Here is a 19,946-nt window from a genome sequence, read left to right as displayed (position 1 = left end):
AGATTCTGAGGTGAGAATCTGCAATGCCATTGTAGACCGATTAATTTTACTGAAAAGGATGCTTTGTCTTGTATTTCAGTCCCGAGCACTGTGTTAGTGAAGGGACCAGTTGCTGGATACGGTCTTACCAATGTACCATATGGTAACATCCAGAACCAGGTTTCCTCCAAGCCCGAACTGCAGGATGTCAGAGAAAGCCAACTTTGTGCTTTCTCGGTCGGTGTATATATGGAGGTTTAAATGGCCTGTTTCCATGCTGTATGACTCTATGACTCAATGTTTTCTTTGGTCTACCTGTAGTGCACTGTGAGAAGATAGGACTGTGTTTTTGCCCTCATTCTGCTAATAAATACTCAACATTGAAAGCAGAAATAAATATTAAATATGACATGAATAGGCAGTGGTGATTTGTTGAGATTAGAGAGGTTAGCCCTGTGGCACTCGGAGCTTGAGTCAAACACGGTTGGCTGAACTTTTGTAAACCTTTGTCAAGATCCTTTTTCACTGTGGCTTCATAATTATCCTGGTGGGAGGTTAATTATGGTAATTGCAAGTTTTGTTCATGTTGATATAGTCTATCTGTAGCTCCCGTGGTGTCAATAATATATCCTGGTGTATGCAAAATACATCTTCAAAGTTGTCATTTATACACCCATTATTTAGTTTAATTGTCAAATGTTTAATAAACTGTCTGCAAACCAATATCAGGAAAGAAGTGTACAGGAAGTTTCAAGCAACTTAACTGTTGGGTTTGATTAATCTGACTAACTGCTGCTTTCAAAGTGTAGCTTAGAGATTTAAAAATAAAAACGGTAAATGCTGCGCTCAGCTACTCAGGCAGCAGCCGTGGAGAGAGAAGCAGAGTTAATATTTCAAGTTCTGGTGAAAGGTTATTGGCCTGAAACACTAACTCTGTTTCTTTCTCCATGGATGCTGCTTGAGCAGCTGAGAGTTTGTCACATTTTCTGTTTTTATTTCAGTTTGTCAGCATCTGCAGTTTTTTTTCTTGATTGGTTTAGAGGTACAATTGGATCACAAGGTATGACACTGGCATTTTGGGTGAGGTACAGAAAGTTAGACAGTAGACTTTCAGATTTAGATTTAAACCAACCAAAAGGAAAGTGAAGATCTCAACTCCAAGGTGTTTTGTTATGGCAAAGAACTATCCAAAGTTGGTTACAATTGGAAATCTCTTGGCAGTTAGCATCTTATTTGAAATCTCCAGGATTGTTTCAACTTAATTGCTATAGGGCATGGATAAAATTTTCATCCTCATGTTCAAACCCTCCATGCTCTTGCCTATCCCTCTCTCTGTAAACCTCTCCACTTCTGTAACCCTCTGACATCATATTCTGCCTGGGTAGTCTACAACCTGATGGCATAAACATTGAATTCTCCAACTTCCCTCTCCGTCCCTTCTCTCTCTCCCCCTGATATACCCAGTTCCTCCTATCACCCCAGCTCCCATCACCCAGTTTCTTTCCCTCCTCCACCCACTCCATTTGTCCAACAACCACACTCTCCTCCCAATGGGTCCCCTCCCCAACTGTTCCTATCTGCCCTCCTCACCTCCCTCACTTGATTCCAGGCTCCACCTTCCTCTCCTATCAGATTCCATCATCTTCAGCCCTTTGTCACCTCCACCTGTCACCTAAGCCTGACCAAAAATGACGAGTCCATTTCCCTCCATAGATGATGCCTTACTCATTGAGTTCCTCCAGCATCTTGTGTGTTGCTCTCTGAGGTCTCTTGTTTCATGGATATCCCAGATTTCAAATGGAATACGATTAGTGATTGTACATTCATCTGCCAAGGATTCAGCTCTGTTATTCTTTCCCCAAACTCTCCGCCATTTTACTTCCTTCCCCACTAATACACTCCTTAAAGCCTATTTCATTAGCCTGTCTATTCACCTGTCCTGATATGGCTTGGTGTCAAACACTCTTGTGAAGTGGTTTGAGATGTTTTGCTGCAATTAAAATGTTTTTGCAAGTCATTTTGTTTATGGCAAAGAACTAACTGAAATTGGGAATAATCAACAACCTCATTCGTTCATTCAATTGACAATCTGTGGGAAATGGGAAAATTATCCGACTGGTGACCAGCTAATGCTAAGGAAGAGGCATGATCAAGAGAAGAATCATCTTGCTGTGACAAACCTGACCTGCCAGTGTTTGATGCTGATGGAAGATGCTAAAAATTAGAAGACTCACATTCTCCAAGATGAACATGGCCAATTAATAAAGAACAATAACATTAAAAGTGCCTCTGATGGCTCCATTGTCTTGTTCAAATATTCCTCTTTGAGTTTTAGTTAATAGCTAACTTAGGAATCTGGTTTATAAAAAGAAATAGCTGTGTCATCTCCACTTAACCAGGAGTTCTGTAATGTGGGAATATTGGAACTAGAGCAGGCTCCTTCAGACAGTTTCACCAATCAATTGGATGATGCCTAATCTGTGTCAGAACATCACTCCCAGCACGTGCTGCTCGGGGGAGGACTGCGCTGGGGACGAGACGGTTGCCCACCTCTTTGCGGTCTGTGGGTTTGCTCACTTTTCATCCCCAGCAGCTGCGTAACAGAGGATTCGCTGATCTACAGGCTGTTCCCAGGGATGCACACGGAGACAGACATCAACTGCTGCTGGAAGGTCATCAACTCGGTGAAAGATGCCCTTTGGTCTGCCCGAAACTTGTTGGTCTCCCAGCACTGCGAGATGTCCGTAGGGGAATGCTGCCGGCTGGCACATTCCAGGCTGCAGGAGTACGTGCTGAGGAATGAACTGAAGCTGGGCGCAGCCAATACAAGGGCCCGGTGGGGAAGGACAACAGTTTACAGCTCTTCTGCCACTGGAGAGGGAGGGGCGGGGTCAGGCGAGGAAGCCCCTTAAAGATTGTAAATATGGGATTGGAGTATCCCCCCAGGGAGCCACATGAGTGGCATCGGTGCTGTGTTTTTTATAAAAAGTAACACTAATGATTGATCTGTACACGAATGTAAAGGTTTGCACTGTTTTATTATTGTATATAGTTTGTCTTTTATTATAAGGATTATTTTGATTTAAAAAATTAAAAAAAACTCATTTATCTGCTGATGATTTGTACGCTTTATAAATGTTGATTAGCAAAAAAAAATATGATAAACTTTTGAAATTTTCGATCGACCCTTAGCCTCAGAAGAAACTTGCTGGGGAGTCCCCTATCCCTTGGACCTCTTGAGTGAAAAAGTGCTTTAATATATCATTTCTGATATATTAAGTTTTAATTTTATTATATCTCCTTGTTCCAGACTCTCCTGCTGGTGAAAGTGATCTCTACGTAGCTACTTTCCCTTTTCTTTTATCTTTAATCGCTTCTATTAGTCTGTGCAAACTGTCCTTTACATGGTGGATTGTAACTTCTGATTTGATTACTCAGGAGATTTAGAATCCAGCATAAAAATGAAAAAAGTTTCAAGATTTCCCCTTGTACGGCTCTTGTGCTATGCAAGCAGGTTTTATCAAAAAACTTTGGTAGCTGATGTGAATGGGCATTTTGTTCATGCACTGTAAACTTACTGATGTTGGGATTGGATCCTCTGTATGGAGGCGGCAGGACATATGAAGAAACATCAATCAATAATTGATGTCACGGTTGAGATTCTAGAACATAGAACAGTACAGGCCCTTCGGCCCACAATGTTGTGCCGACATTTTATCCTGCTCTAATATCTATCTAACCCTTCCCTCCCACATCACCCTCCATTTTTCTATCTTTCATGTGGCTGTCTAAGAGTCTCTTAAATGTCCCTAATGTACCTGCCCCCACAACCTCTGCAGGCAGTGCGTTCCACTCACCCACCACTCTCTGTGTAAAAAACTTACCCTTGACATCCCCCTCACACCTTCCTCCAGTCACCATAAAAATATGCCCCCTTGTGTTAGCCATTGTCACCCTGGGAAAAAGTCTCCGACTGTCCACTTGATCTGTGCCTCTTGTACACCTCTATCAAGTCACCTCTCATCCTCCTTCCCTCCAAAGAGAAAAGCCCTAGCTCACTCAACCTATCCTCATAAGACGTGCTCTCCAATCCAGGCAACATCCTGGTAAATCTCCTCTGCACCCTCTCTAAAGCTTCCACATCCTTCCTGTAATGAAGCGACCAGAACTGTACACAATACTCCAAGTGTGGTCTAACCGGAGTTCTGTCGAACTCTGGTCTAACCAGAGTTAGGAGTTCTATGGTGCAGCTGAGACTTGGAAGCAGCTCTTTGAACTGAAGCAAATGGGGGGTGGAACTAATTTGGTGTTAGTGATAGAACCTGACCCTATACACACTGCTGCTGGAAACACTGAGACGTTGATCTTCCTTAAGGCTTGCCTCAATACTCCCTCTTCTTGCAGTTGATGAGCTCCAGGACCTCACCCACCACTCCCCTTACCCAAACTCTACCACCAGATTATCCCCTCGGCATCTTCCATGACCGTCAACATAGCCTTAGCCTCCAATCCTCATTAAATCCATAGACCTACATCATTATTTTCTTTGCTCCTCCTCCTATCATCTTCTCAGTGCCTGCTCTTCCTCTCCCACCCAACCACGTCCCTGGAAGGACAAGGTCAGAGGCCCAGGAGGACATCACTGCCTGTGGATTCCCCTCCAGTTATACACCTTCCTGGCATTGTCGGTCCTTCATCATTGCTGGGTCTATACCCTGGAATTCCCTACTGAAGGGCATTTCGGGAGCATCATAAACATATGGACTACAGCAGTCAAAAATATGGTTCAGCACCACTTGCTCAAAGGCAGCAAGGGATGAGAACTAAATTCTGGCCTTGTCAGTGACACTTATAGTCTGTGTACAAATAAAAAGCACTTCCTGTCTCTCCACAAAACCTTATGACCAAGGCATGACTAGTACCTGGAATGTGTCCTAACCTGCCAAGATCAGGTGGCATAGCCAATGCAATAGTTAAATTGTACACTGGACTGTGCTCTGATTTGGGATTGATCTAAATTATGGATCTGTTGGAAAGATGAGTCTGGGATTGTGCAGGGATGCCAATTCATAAAGGTCACAGTACACTCTCTTCTGAATAAGCAAGGAAACAATCCACATGTATTTAATGTATCCTTCCTTTAGCAAACAAACTCAATTCCTGCACTCACATTGAAGATGGATTTTTTTCAGTATAATTTTTCTGGCGTCCTCTTAAATAAATACTTAAACAATACTGCCTTAAGATTAAATTGATCAAGTATCTCATTTAAAATATCAAGCTGAAAGTTTATTTTATACTTTAGTACCTTGGAAGGATTCACACCCACACAGGATCAAAGGGGGTTACACAAGTTGTTTCTGTTCTGTAATTGCTGTGCTTCCAGAAGCAGGTTTGCATGAGATTTAAAAGTAAATTGCAAATTGCTTGCTTTAAAAATAGGAAGGGATAATTTTTGGATAAAGGTATTCACTCATACAAGTGACTTTAAACCAAATCAAAACCTGAGGAGGCAAACAAGCAAAGACTATATCTTCACAGAGGGAGAATTACTTTCACTGGCAACATCAAAGTTTATATTTCTACTGTTAAAATGTGGAGAGTCTCAGCGATTGTCTGATTTTTACTGTGCTGTGAAAATGGGATCTTTCAATACGATCTGCAAAAATGTTTATCACTGCAGCTGGAGAATGAAGGGCAAGTGTGGCACCATAGAGTCATAGAGTCATACAACACAGAAACAGGCCATTTAGCCCAACAGGTCGATGCCGACCAAGATTCCCATCTAAGGTAGTCCCATTTGGCACGGTACGGTAGGGCAGGCACGGTAGTGTAGCGGTTAGCGTAACGTTTTACAACGCCAGCGACCCAGGTTCAATTCCGGCCACTGTCTGTAAGGAGTTTGTACATTCTCACTGTGTCTGCGTCGGTTTCCTCCGGGTGCTCCGGTTTCCTCCCACATTCCAAAGACGTACAGGTTAGGAAGTTGTGGGCATGCTCTGTTGGTGCCGGAAGTGTGGTGACACTTGCGGGCTGCCCCCAGAACACTACACTAAAGATACATTTCACTCTGTGTTTCGATGTACATGTGACTAATAAAGATACCTTATCTTATCTTATCTTATTTGTCTGCATTTGGCCCATATTTATTGACCACAGCTCTGCCTTCAGTACTATAATTCCAAGCAATTCATCTCCAAGCTCCTCAACTTGGGACGCAGCACCTCCCTTTGCAACTTGATCCTGGACTTCCTGACTAACAGACTGCAATCAGTGAGGATAGGCAGCAACACCTCTGCCACGATTATCCTCAGCACTGGTTCTCCACAAGGCTGTGTCCTCAGCCCCCTATTCTACTCTCTATACACTCACGACTGTGTGATCAGATTCCACTCTAAATCCATCTACAAGTTTGCAGATGATACCACCGTAATGGGCCGTATCTCAAATAACAATGAGTGGGAGTACAGGAAGGAGACAGAGAGCTAAGTGGCATGGTGTCATGTCAACAACCTTTCCCTCAATGTCAGCAGAACAAGAGAGCTGGTCATTGACTTCAGGAAGGGGGGTAGTGCACACGGTCCTGTTTACATCAACGGTGCAGAGGTCGAGAGGGTTGAGAGCTTCAAGTTCCTTTGAGTGAATATCACCAATAGCCTCTCCTGTTGAACCACATAGATGCCACGGCCAAGAAGGCTCACCAGTGCCTCTACTTCCTCGGGAGGCTAAAGAAATTTGGCATGTCCCCTTTGACCCTTGCTAATTTTTATCGATACACCATAGAAAGCATCCTGTCTGGATGCATCACGGCTTGGTATGGCAGCTGCTCTGTCCATGACATCAAGAAACTGCAGAGAGTTGTGGACACAGCTCAGCATATCACGGAAACCAGCCTCCACTCCATGGACTCTGTCTACACTTCTCGCTGCCTCGGTAAAGCAGCCAGCATAATCAAAGACACCACCTACCTCAGACATTCTCTCTTCTCCCCTCCCTCCCATCAGGCAGAAGATACAAAAGCCTGAAAACACGTACCACCAGGCTCAAGGACAGCTTCTATCCCACTGTTATAAGACTATTGAACGGTTCCCAGAATGGACTCTTGACCTCACAATCTAAACATATTACGGCCTTGCACCTTATTATCTGTCTGCACTGCACCTTCCCTGTGACTGTAACACTTTATCCTGCATTCTGTTATTGCTTTCCCTTGGACTACCTCAACGTACTGTTGTAATGAAATGATCTGTGTAGATGGCATGCAAAACAAAGTTTTCACTGTACCTTGATACATGTGACAATAATAAACCAATTTACCAATTTATCCCTCTAAACCTTTCCTTTCCCTGTATCTGTCCACGTACCTTTTAAATGTTGTTAATGTAGTTGCCTCAACTACTTCCTCTGGCAGCTCATTTCATATACTGACCACTCTCTCAGTGGAAAAGTTGTCCCTCAGGTTCCTATTAAATCTTTCCCCTCTCATCTTAAACCTATGCCTCCTAGTTCTTGGTTCCCCAAGCCTGGGAAAAAGAGTGTGTGCATAAATTCTTTCAGCGATTCAACACAGACATGATGGGCTGAATGGCTTTTTCTCTGGAGTATGATTCTATCAAGAGAAATGATGAGGCTGAAGCTAAATGGAGACACAAGAGACTGCAGATGCTGGAAATCTGGAACAACACACAAAAAAGCTGAAGGAACTCAGCGGGTCAGGCAGCATCTATGGAGGGAAATGGACAGTCGACGGTTTGGGTCAGGACCCGACATCAGAACTGCTTCTGCCCTATCTGTTGAAAGCATTGTCCAGCTCAATCTGTTCCTTGACTTCAAACATAAGTGAACGTTTTCCCTCTCCAAACACCTGCTGGGTGTTTCCAGGATTTTTAAATTTTTATTCCAAAGTTCCAGCATCTGTATTGTTTTGATTTTTTTGCAACTCCTGTTTATTATGTAAGTGTATCTTTGTTTTGAAGCTGTTTTTGGAGGCTTATTTTTAAACCCACATTCAGTCTACTTGCATAGGTTTTGTTGTAGTCCTGTATGTTGAGAAGATGAACTGTACAGAAGTCTCTGATTTCAGATTGGCACCAAATCCATCTGGTACTATCAGCACTGAGAAGCGAGTGATGAAGCAAAAGTGCGAACTTTCCCTGGATTGTGTCAGTCCTCTTCTGGAGTTTTAAAATGGGAAAGGTGGCGGGAGGGGGGTGGTGGATGAAGGGAATACTTCTCCACAGCTAGCAAACTCCTGAACAAACCATCCCCTTCCCAGAGGTGCCGCTACATTCTTTCTACCTCTTCTGTTATTGTCACTTTAGCATTTCTTTTTGCACTACTTCAGACTGCACCACAACCTTTGCATCATTCTGTTGTTCTGTGCTTGTCGCTGTATTAATTGTGCATTTATTATTACCATGTTTACTCTGTGAGCTTCACACGAGCCAAGGAATTTCATTGCGCCCTGGTGTAAATGACAATAAGCTAATCTGAATCTGAATCCCCTCTCCATTCCAGCCGTCTTATTAATACCTGATGAGGTCGATGCTGATTCATCTTCTCTGCTGGACACATGTGATGGTTGATGCAATTACTGAAGATATTATCTCTCAGTAAGTGGCAGAACATCATCTTCTGTATTTTCATCACTTTAGTTATCAGGTCTTTGTTATCACCTGGCTGATCATTTGAATACACTCTTCCCATATTGTTATTATTAATGACAGATTTAGACCTGACAATCTTGCAGACAACCCTAGCATGGCTGCAGTCATTAAATCCATAGTTAACTGACTCGGTTGTCATTTCACTTCACACAGCAGTGTCTTGTTAAAGTTTCTCCTTGCTTTATTTTTTCACCTGGACATGATCTCCGATTGTCCATTTTTGCCATGATAATTCTAAGCCATTATACCCTTGAAATATGCACAGTCTTAAATTTAGGCAGTCTAGGTGATTGCATTGTAACTATCACAGTAACAATAAGGTCATGTACTATTGTACCCAGAGGCAAGACGTCAAGTATCCCGATAGGCTCTGAGAGGACAAAGGAAGCCTTTCAAAGATTTGAGGAAAAGAGGGACGGTCCGAGACATTGGAGATGACAACCTGGGAGCAACCATGGCAAGAAAAAGGGTTCCGAGTTCGAAACTCAGAGAAGACTCTAAACCTGTAGCAATGAATCTGGCCAATTCATCTCATATAGGTAGTACTTAAGTCCAAGCCGTGAGTCCTGTGATTTAATAAAAGAAGTGATAATATGGAACAGTAAACCAAATGTGAAGTTGTTAGAAGTCAGTGGTACACATACATGCTTAAGTAACTCGAGTGTTCATAAAGATTAAGTTGTCCTAAATCTTGGCTTAGAGTCTCTTGTTCGACATGCCAGTTGATACCCTATAGATGTAATGGGGTCAAGATTATTTTCCTTAGTAGCATGTCTCTAGTATGTCTCTTCAACAAGTGTTGGTAAAAGACAGACGCAACATCTATTGGAAATTACAGTCATGTGCAGTCTCGATCTTTTGTAACTTGTCACATCTGAGCTCATATCTTTGAAGCACGTGGGAATCAGCTTCAAGACAGAATCAATTTAACAGAAGGGCAAGTTGCTTAAGCAACATGGATGTTTAAAATATTGATTGTGCACTATCATGTTTTCCTTGTTAGTTTGTATGTAAGCACTAAGTTTTGAAGCAGCCATTATAAAACTAGTTGTAAAACCCACTGAGAAAGCAAAGTGCTGTGGAAGTTGAAAAGCTCATTGTACCCAGTCGTCAGACAGAATTGGGTTAACATCTCAGATCAAAGACTTCTCAACTGAACACCCCACAACCTCACCCAACGAGAGCCTGGCTTTCTGAGGAACTTTCTCCATATTTTAAAACTATCTATAATTTATGGAACAAGCACAGAAAATTCTGGAAACACTCATCGGGTCAGGCAGCATCTCCAGAAAGAGAAACAGAGTTAAAATTTCAGGTCAAAGACTCTTCTGACAAATGATTCACGGCCTGAAACATTAACTCCATTTCTCCTTCCAGATTTCCAGCATTGCAGTTTTTTTGATTTTCATATCACTTGTGCAATACTACCCTGTCATTACAGAAAACTGGAATTTGCATTTATCTCACATTTTTACATCCTGAGAATGATCCAACTCCAACAAGGGCCCGTTTGAAATGCAGTCACTGCTGTAACGTAGCAAGTAAGGCAGGCAGTCTATGCACAGCAGTATCCCATAGGCAGCAGTGTAATTATGAGCAGATACTTTAGTTTGTTTGAGGGACAACTATTAAACTGGGCCTCAAACACTGTTGTCCCTCTTTAAGATTTGTGCTGGGAAATCTGTACAAATTCACAAGGCCGGTCCGGAGAAACTCACTGTGTGCAAGGTGATTATAAAGTAAAATCTGACAGACATTCACAATTGTGCCAAGAAATTTATCCTTAGTCTGTAGAACTGAATGTGCTGTAGGAGGATGTACTCCATAACATTCAATGATTTGGGTTGCAGGGGGCATAGTACATTGTGTTCTGGCTACGATTTAACATACTTAAAGATCCTAAGATCCTTTGGGTCCTTGACAGGGTAGATATTGCGATCTTTCCATTTGTAGGAGAATCTTGAACAAGGGGACATAGTTACAAGATCGTTTAAAACGGGGATGCATAGGAATCTCTGGAATTGTCTATCCAGGAGAGCTGTGGAGTCTAAATCACTGGAGGTATTTAAAGAATTGGCACAGAAGAGCAGTTCAGTCATGATCTTACCGAATGATAGGGCAGGCTTGAGGGAACGAATGGTCTACTCCTGGTGTTCTTGTGTTTTTACTGCTACTGACTTGAGATGAGCTTCTCAGCACTGAAATACATCTGTGCAGTGGCAAAAGGTATCACTCTGAACCAGAAGATGTGCTGTGGACTGTGGAAAGTGTCAGCAGAGGTTAACAAGCTGTCCTCTCAAGAGATTCCTCTTGGATGACTTTGCCTCCAATATTTGGATTGGCTTTACAAACCTGGGAGTGGTAGTGCAGTGTTTAGGTTACTTGCCTGGTAATTCAGAGTCCATAACAAATTATCCAGAGACATGAATCCAAAAGGGAGAGCAACTCCAATTCAGCTAGTGAATAAATTTAGAACTCAGCAATGGTCAGGTAAACTGCTCTGCCTCTGCCCCTTTTATCTCTTCTCCTGATCTATCCAGTTCCTCCTACACCCATCCCAGCCCCCATCACCCTGTTTCTTTCCCCTCCTTCACCCACTTCATCTGCCCGTCACCCGCACACTCCTCCCACAGGTCTCCCTACACCCTCCGACGGTCCAGAAAAAACAACCTGAAGTGCAACACCGTACACTTGCTCGGATTAAACTCCATCTGCTATTTCTCCACCCATACCTGCAAATGAAATATACTCTGTTGTAGTTAATGGCAGTTTTTCCCCATTCATCTCTTCTTGCTGGTGTTGGACAATTGAACTGATGCCAACCTAGGTAATGAAGAGGGAAATCCCTTTGAGGGTTCTGATAGCACGACGTCACCACAATGAAATGATGAGGGTATCATGTCCTGATCTGACTCTGCAACAGGCCCACTGTTGTTATCCCACGAGACCTCCCTCAGCCAATCCCTGTGAAGCTGAGGTGGGACTAGGAGAGCTTCAGTAGTTGCCACAAGGATCAATCTTCCTCACAGACATACTTCATGCATTAGATGTCCCTGTCACCAGGTTTCTATGACACACTGCTGGCAAAATTGGCCAAGTCTGTTAATTGTCTATGGCGATTCCACAAAGCAGGAAACTTTTTCCCAGGGAAAGGGAATCAAGAATCAGAGGGCATCAATTTAAGGTGAGAGGAGAAAGAATTAAAAGAGACCTGAGGCGTGACTTCATTTAATTAAATACCGTTAGTGATGGGCACTTATTGCTGGCTGTGAGAGCAAACCCACATCCTCTGAATGGTGAATTAAATAAAGCACAGGAAGTATTTTTTAATATTACTTGAGCTCAAGCTCATGAAGTTCTTCCTTACATCTTCAAGAAACAGCAGTGATGCATCATGAGCGCTCTGATTTATTAGGATTTACTTAGTAGCCAAATTTACTGAACAATAACTAAGCAAGCAAATAAAATGGATGTCGATATATAAAGTTGGGCGATGCAATTCCTCAGTCGTAAATAATAAAAGTTTGGCAAGCTTTGCACTGACTCACCATTTATACACAGCTTTTATAGTTCTCCTTATACACTGTCACCAGTTCCAGATGTATCCAGTTGGCTGATTTTTTTTTTGGACATCTTATTCAGCCTACTCAGATTTTAGGATGTGCAGTCACACACGGGGCTCCATCATGTCTGGAAACTCAGGAGCGAAGGTTTGTTCACTCTCGCTGCACCATCTAACGAGAACCAGCGGAGTTAAAAAAGCATCAAATGATTGCTGCCTGATTCTGCTTGATCCCTGCCTGCCACTATTGTAATTTGGGAAGGGGAATAACTGCTGGCCTTGTCAGCAATGCCCAACCTGAAAAACGAACAACAAAAAACTTGTAGTCTTTCTCTCACTGCAAGGCTGAAGTTGGTAGAAGCCTCATCACCACGTACAAAATCATGCCCTTCGGAGCTTAACGTGTTCAGTGAAGTCCCAGGTGGCACTAATGGTGCTGATAAACAACAAGGGCTCATTTTCAAATATCACTTGGAAGCAATATTTTACTTGAGCATTCAGACCATTGGTAGTGCACATAATATAGGTTGTGAATAACAGAGATAAGATAAGGTATTTATTTATTAGTCACATGTACATTGAAACTCACAGTGCTTTTTGCGTTACTGAGAATGTGCTGGGGGCAGCCCACAAGTGTTGCCACTCTTCCAGCGTCAGCATAGCATGCTGGCAACTCCTAACCCATACGTCTTTTTGAAATGTGGGAGGAAACCGGAGCACCCAGAGGAAACCCATGCAGACACGGGGAGAACATACAAACTCCTTACAGACAGCAGCAGGGATTGAACCTGGGTCATTGGTGTTGTAATAGTGTTACACTAACTGCTACACTACTGTGCCACCCTATAGGGTCATAGAATAATGAGAGATACAACACTAAAGTAGGCCCTTTCCCCATCGAGTCTGTTCTGACCATCAAGCACCCATTTACACTAATGCAACACTAATTCATTAATTTTAAACTAATTTACACTAATTTTATTCTCCCTGTGTTTTCTTCAACTCCTCCCTAAATTCTACTGTTCGTCTACACACTCGGGGCAATTTACAGCGGCCAATTAACCTACCTTCCCCGTTGGGAATCGGGTGGAAGCTGGAGCACCCAGAGGAAGCCAGTGGGGTCACAGGGAGAATATGTGAACTCCACACAGACAGCACCGAAGATCAGGATTGAACCTGGGTTGCTGGAGCTGTGAGCCAGCAGCTCTACTAGCTGTGCCTCTGTGCTTTAAGGCTATCACCCCCTTTAGGACTAACTGCTCCCTGAATTGCAGCAATATTTATATATTATAGACATAAGATAGACATGTGACACAATATAGACACATGAATGATAGAGAAATGGGGGGCTATGTGAGAGGGAAGTGTTAGATAGATCTTAGAGCAGGATAAAATGTCGGCACAACATTGTGGGTCGAAGGGCCTGTACTGTGCTGTAGTACTCTACGTTCTATGTTCTATGAAAGCTCCAGAGATAACCCATGAGGAGCCCGAAAATAAACCACATGCACTTTGTTTAAAATTTTTGTTTCTCACTTGTGCACCCTGCAGTGGATGTTCTCAGGGACTAAGAATCTACTGAGAATCTGACTTTCCAATTCAATAAACTGAGATTCCTTTGTTAACTAATGGATGCCACTTGTTATGGCTCTGGTACAACTCATAGGAGGCAAAGATGAGTACTTAAAATCCATGATGATATGCTACAAATGGCTGGGCATTAAGTGTCTGATGGTATTGGTATTGGTTTATTATTGTCACTTGTACCAGGGTACAGTGAAAAACTTGTCTTGCATACAGATCGTACAGGTCAATTCATTACACAGTGTCGTTACATTGAGTTAGTACAGAGTGCATTGAGGTAGTACAGGTAAAACAATAACATACAGAGTAAAGTATCACAGCGACAGAGAAAGTGCAGTGCAATAAGGTGCCAGGTCACAAGGTAGATCGTGAGGTCAGAGTCCATCTCATCGTATAAGGGAACCAGTCAATAGTCTCATCACAGTGGGTTAGAAGCTGTCCTTAAGCCTGGTGGTACCCCTCAGGCTCCTGTATCTTCTACCTGATGGGAGAAGAGAGAATGACCCAGGTGGGTGGGGTCTTTGATTATGCTGGTTGCTTTGGCAAGGCAGTGAGAGGTAAAGACAGAGTCTAAAGAAGGAAGGCTGGTTTCCGTGATGCGCTGGGCTGTGTCCACAACTCTCTGCAGTTTCTTGCGGTCCTGGGCAGAGGAGTTGCCATGCCAAGCCGTGATGCATCCAGATAGGATGCTTCCTATGGTGCATTGATAAAAGTTGGTGAGTGTCAAAGGGGACATACCAAATTTCTTTAGCCTCCTGAGGAAGTAGAGGCGCTGGTGAGCTTTCTTGGCCATGGCATCTATGTGATTTGACCAGGACAGGCTGTTGGTGGTGATCACTCCCAGGAACTTGAAGCTCTCAGCCCTCTCGACCTCGGCACCATTGATGTAGACAGGTGCATGTACACTGCCCCCTTTCCTGAAGTCAATACAGTTCTGAAGTGGATGACAGAGAGGCTGTTTCTGCTAGGAGGACGTCTGGAATTAGCAGGCTTTGTATCAGGATAAGAAGTCGGATATTTGGGACTTAGGAACTGATGAGAAATGTTACTGCCCTGAACCTGTGGCTCTGATGAAACGTTGACTGTTTATTTTCCTCCATAGATGCTGCCTGACCTGCTGAGTTCTGCCAGCACGTTTTGTGTGGAGAGCTACAAACATCCAGCCAATATCCTGGATTACTAAAGGTAGCAGCAACACAGATAAAATTAGTTTGAGACGAGCCATACAAACATACAAAATAGTTGCTCCTGTGATCCCTCAAGCCTGATCTTCTTTCAAATAAGCAAGGCTGCACCTGAACCTGTGGCTCTGATGAAACGTCGACTGTTTATTTCCCTCCGTAGACGTTGCCTGACCTGCTGAGTTCCTCCAGCACTTTTTGTGCATTGCTCCAGATTCCAGCATCTGCAGAATTTCTTGTGGCTCAAGTCCAATGTCTCACTCGATACCCATATTCCTTGATTCTCCCAACATCCTAAAGTCCAGTCCAGAGTATACATCAAGCAGTAACATTTCTCATCAGTTCCTAAGTCCCAAATGTCTGACCACTTATCCTGATACAAAGCCTACTAATTCCAGACGTCCTCCCAGCAGAAACGGCCTCTCTGTCAATCCACTTCAGAACTGCATTGCCTGGAAATTTGTCCCTGGTTGATACGGCTAAATGAGTTATGTAATCGTGGCAGAGTGTTCACCTGTGGAAATGAGTTTCAGAGACAGAATACAACACTCAGCCACTATTAGTGCTACTGACAGGGAATGAATTAGCAGGCAGCTTCTATCTTCAAATGACATCATCTTTCATACAGACCAATCTTCCTCAATCTCACCTTATTTGAAAATTCCTTCATTCCAGGAACCACTCCCGTGAATCTACACTGCACTATCTCAGACCAACATGCAGTCAGTCAGTGTTCATCCTCCATTAAACTGCAGAGAGTTGTGGACACAGCTCAGCACATCACAGAAACCAGCCTCCCTCCAAGGACTCTTGTCTATACTTCTCGCTGCCTCGGTAAAGCAGCCAACATAATTAAAGACCTCACCCGCCCTGGATATTCTCTCTTCTCCCCCCTCCCATTGGGCAGAAGGTACAAAAGCCTGAAAGCAAGTACTGCCCGGCTCAAGGACAGCTTCTATCCCGCTGTTATAAGACTATTGAATGGTCCCCTAGTACGATAAGATGGACTCTTGACCACACAATCTACTTAGTTATGGCCTTGCACCTTATTGTCTGTCTGCACTGCACTTTCTCTGTAACTGGAACACTATATTCTGCCTTCTGTTATTGTTTTTCCCTTGTACTACCTCAATGCACTAATGTGATGAAATAATCTGTAGGGATGGCATGCAAAACAAAGATTTTCACTGTACCTAGGTACATATGACAATAGTAAACCAAAAACTAATTAGTCTCCACTGAGAATTGTGTGCCAAACAGAGGTGTGCCATATTCCTTTTCTCCAGATATTCAATCATCAAACACATTCAAGGTGGAGACACTTAGGGGATCAGAAGATATGATCTTGGGATGGGAAAGTGGATGAAGCTCCAGGAGAGAACTCTTATGACCTATTTCTTCAATTTCTCACAATCTTATGCTCCAGATCCAGAGGACTTCAATGTACTGGAAGAGAAATTTCAGTAAGCAATTTCTGTCAGGTGCAGAACTCAAAGGCTGAAGGAGTGGTTCACTATTGCTGAATCACTATATGATTCGAATTAGATCTCAGCAGGGTTGTAGCACTAAAACCAGAACCAAAACCACCTGACCACAGCCAATCCAGACCCAAACCCAAACCCAAGCCCAATCTGAGCAACGTTAATATTTTCTACAACCCAGTCGTTTTCTCCCAATCCAACCAGGAGGCTGTAGAGAAACTGGGAAGTGTTATGTACGAGCAACAAAAGAAACACACGGAGTCATGTATAAGTGTTAGAAACTATTTTATTAATAATTACTTATGATAATAAGAAAAATAGAAGTAAAAATGTTAGAATGTTAAAAGTAAAAATGTTAGATATCAAACATTAACCCCAAAAACTAAACCCGAAGTGTGTGTGTGGCAAGTTCCCAAACTCCAAGTCCAGGAATAGTTCTCAAAGTTCAGTTCGGCAAGCCATAAGGTGAAACGTGAGCGAAGGCTTCTGCAAAATCACTGTTGACTGAAGAGGAAATGTAGAGAGAAAATACGAAATCCAAATGTTCCACGATGGAACCCATACGACACCTCAATCACTGATGATCTCCACTGCTTTATTCCTAAGTATCTGCCACCCTGAAAGGCATTCGAGACACGGCCGTCCACGCAAATACCTGTTTCCTTCTACAGGTTAACGACAAAGTGGACTCCACTGGATTATTCCAAATATCCATACGTGGATTGTAGTGACAGACACAGTTATTTTTTTCCATCCATCAATACAGAGACCAGCAGGCAGGGTGTCTCTCTCCCTCTCTCTCTTCTCTGACTGACTTTTCCAAAACATCAACACATCGTTATCTCCTGTCATTGTCATAATCATCACACACACACACACACACACACACACACACACACACACACACACACACACACACACACACACACACTCACTACTGTACTATGTCTTAAAGGGACATTCACTAATAGTAACCTAACCCGTAACAGAAGCAGGTCTTATTATTTTCCCCATTGACTGTTGTTCACTAAGAACAGTGAACATATGCATTACTACTTAGAAAATCATCCTGACCTGGACTGGCACAACATATCCCCAATACCCATAGTCATTGAGCTCAGGTTGGGTAACCTTGAATTGTCTGGATGAGCAACCAAGAAGAGTATGAATGGACCATGAGTAGTTTGCTATTTCTTGCATTGACACGAGTTCGTTTGGAGGCTCAATTCCAGTGAGCCTTGTTCCACCTTTGGTGCAGCAATGCAACATCTGCAGCAATAGAGCAGAACATTCGCGGAGAGCAGACTTTGTCCTCTTAAGGCTATGAGTGACCCTGGACAATTTGGCAATTGGTACATGGTCACCATTATATGATTAATTCTCCTGTCATATATTTTTAGATTGAACTGAAACGCTGTGGTGGGTTTGAAACTCTTGCTTCAAGGCTATCAATCCAAGCCTCTAGGTTACTAGAGCAAAAAATGAGCTGCTGGAGGAACTCGGCATGTCAGGCGGCATCTCTAGAGGGAAATGGACAGGCGGTGTTTCAGGTTAAGACTCTTCAGCTGGACCGAAAGAGTAAAGGGATAAAGCCAGTATAAAGAGGTCTGGGGGTGGGATGCGGCAAAAGCTGAGAAAGGGGTTGGAGATAAAGAGACAGGAGAGAGCAATGCCAAGATTACTACTTCAGTAACATAACCAGTACAATACCATACCTCAGGGGTCCATGCAAGAAGTCCAGATTGAACATCCTTGGGAAAAGCAATGATTCAGACTCATTGCTAAAGTAAAATAATTCCTGCTCCCTCCAACATGACCACGCATGGACAAGATCTGTTTCAATTGCGTAAATGCAAAAAAAACACACTGCAAATGGCTGCCCCTGGACAAGAAACACTCTGGGAAAACAAAATGGTCTCGTGGATAGTAAATCAGTCCCTAATATTACAGCAATAAACCTCCCTGTGAGCAATATTTATAAATGCTTGAGGCTAAATCGTATGAAGCACTTGAGTCTTCAAACCATCTACTTGTTAGAGGGAGCCGCAGTTGATTATTGACAAATAAGTCTGAACTGTGGGTGGAATATTTTGGTGCTGCATTTACCTGCAGCTACTCGGCAAATTGGAATATGCAAAAAGCAAGAACTCTCAGAGCCTGATTTACATATTTAAAAAAAAGATCAGCCAATGTAGGCCAATAAAGGTGATATTGCCTTGTTATAGATGCTGCTGGCCCATAAAATTACGCATCTAAAGGTGCCACAATGAATTGCATTTGCAAATAAGCTGATGCATGTTGACACACATGGAACACAAACAGATAGGCTTGCCTGTGATTAAGGACTTATTGAGTACCTGACTCATCTTTCTTTTGCACTTCAAATAGACAGCAGGAATAAAACCTTTCCTTTATGGAAGCCTCCCACAAGTCCTATAATGCACCTCATTCATTTGAACAGACTACCTTGCACCGGCATGCTCTCCTAAATCCACATTAATCTTACCTTTGCACTGATCTATTATCTCCCAAAGATTAATATTTCTTTTAATATTTTCATTCTGCAAGGATAAGTGGATCTTGGACATTTCAATTTTAATGATTCATGCAGCAACATATAGGCTTTCTGAAGTGAGATAGCTGTGCAGTTAGTACATAATCTTAATTAATGTCTGCTTTTAACTGATAAAGAATGGATATAAATGAGAATTAAGTAGATGTGTTTCATTTTTTTTAAATAATAAAGAAATAAAAACAAAAATACAGCCTGGGTCTCTCGAGATGATGACTAGCTTCCAGCTTCAGTAAAATTCATAATAAGAATCTACAAAGTCTCTTCGAACTCTGAATAAGTTATATCATTATTTGAATTCCTGGTAATTTGCACAGTTTGAATCAGATTGGACTTCAGCAAGTGCCTCTGTTCATTGTTGCAATAGGTTGAATAACAAGTGTCCCTCAACTGTCAGAGTACTTGTTGCCAAGTTGAATCTTCCTAATACCCAAAGCAAATGAAGACCAGAAAACTAACTCTCCAAATTTCAAGATTCAAGGTTGGTTGCTCTAACCGCATGACTTCAGATGATCTTTCATCTGAGCTACTGTCAGGACGTCAGTTGAGCTGGTTAGAAGATAGCATGCTTTCAAATCTTGCTCTGCAAATGAACGTTTAGGAAGTTCTTCTGATTCCATTAGTCTTTCACCTTCCAATTTTCTACCTTCCACACCACCACAGGAAAGGATCCCTCCAATCTATCGCAAGAAAATGAGGAATTTTGGAAACCAGCCTAGCGTGAATCATTTGAACAGTAAGACCAAGAAGGAGAAAGGCAGAGAAGAACACACATATCTAGGAGAGGAAGTAATAAGGAAGGCAATTGTAGAACATCATGTTTTTACAGACCGTGTGCATTATCATTTAGTTGCGTGCACTATCATTTGATTAACGTGATAAAATCAGCTCCTTGCTAATAAGGCTGGGTTCGGATGGGAG

The sequence above is a fragment of the Pristis pectinata genome, chromosome 15 (genome assembly GCF_009764475.1).
Source record: "Pristis pectinata isolate sPriPec2 chromosome 15, sPriPec2.1.pri, whole genome shotgun sequence".
Classification (NCBI taxonomy): Eukaryota; Metazoa; Chordata; class Chondrichthyes; order Rhinopristiformes; family Pristidae; genus Pristis; species Pristis pectinata.
The sequence above is the reverse complement of the archived record's forward strand: the minus strand, read 5'-3'. Positions refer to the sequence as shown.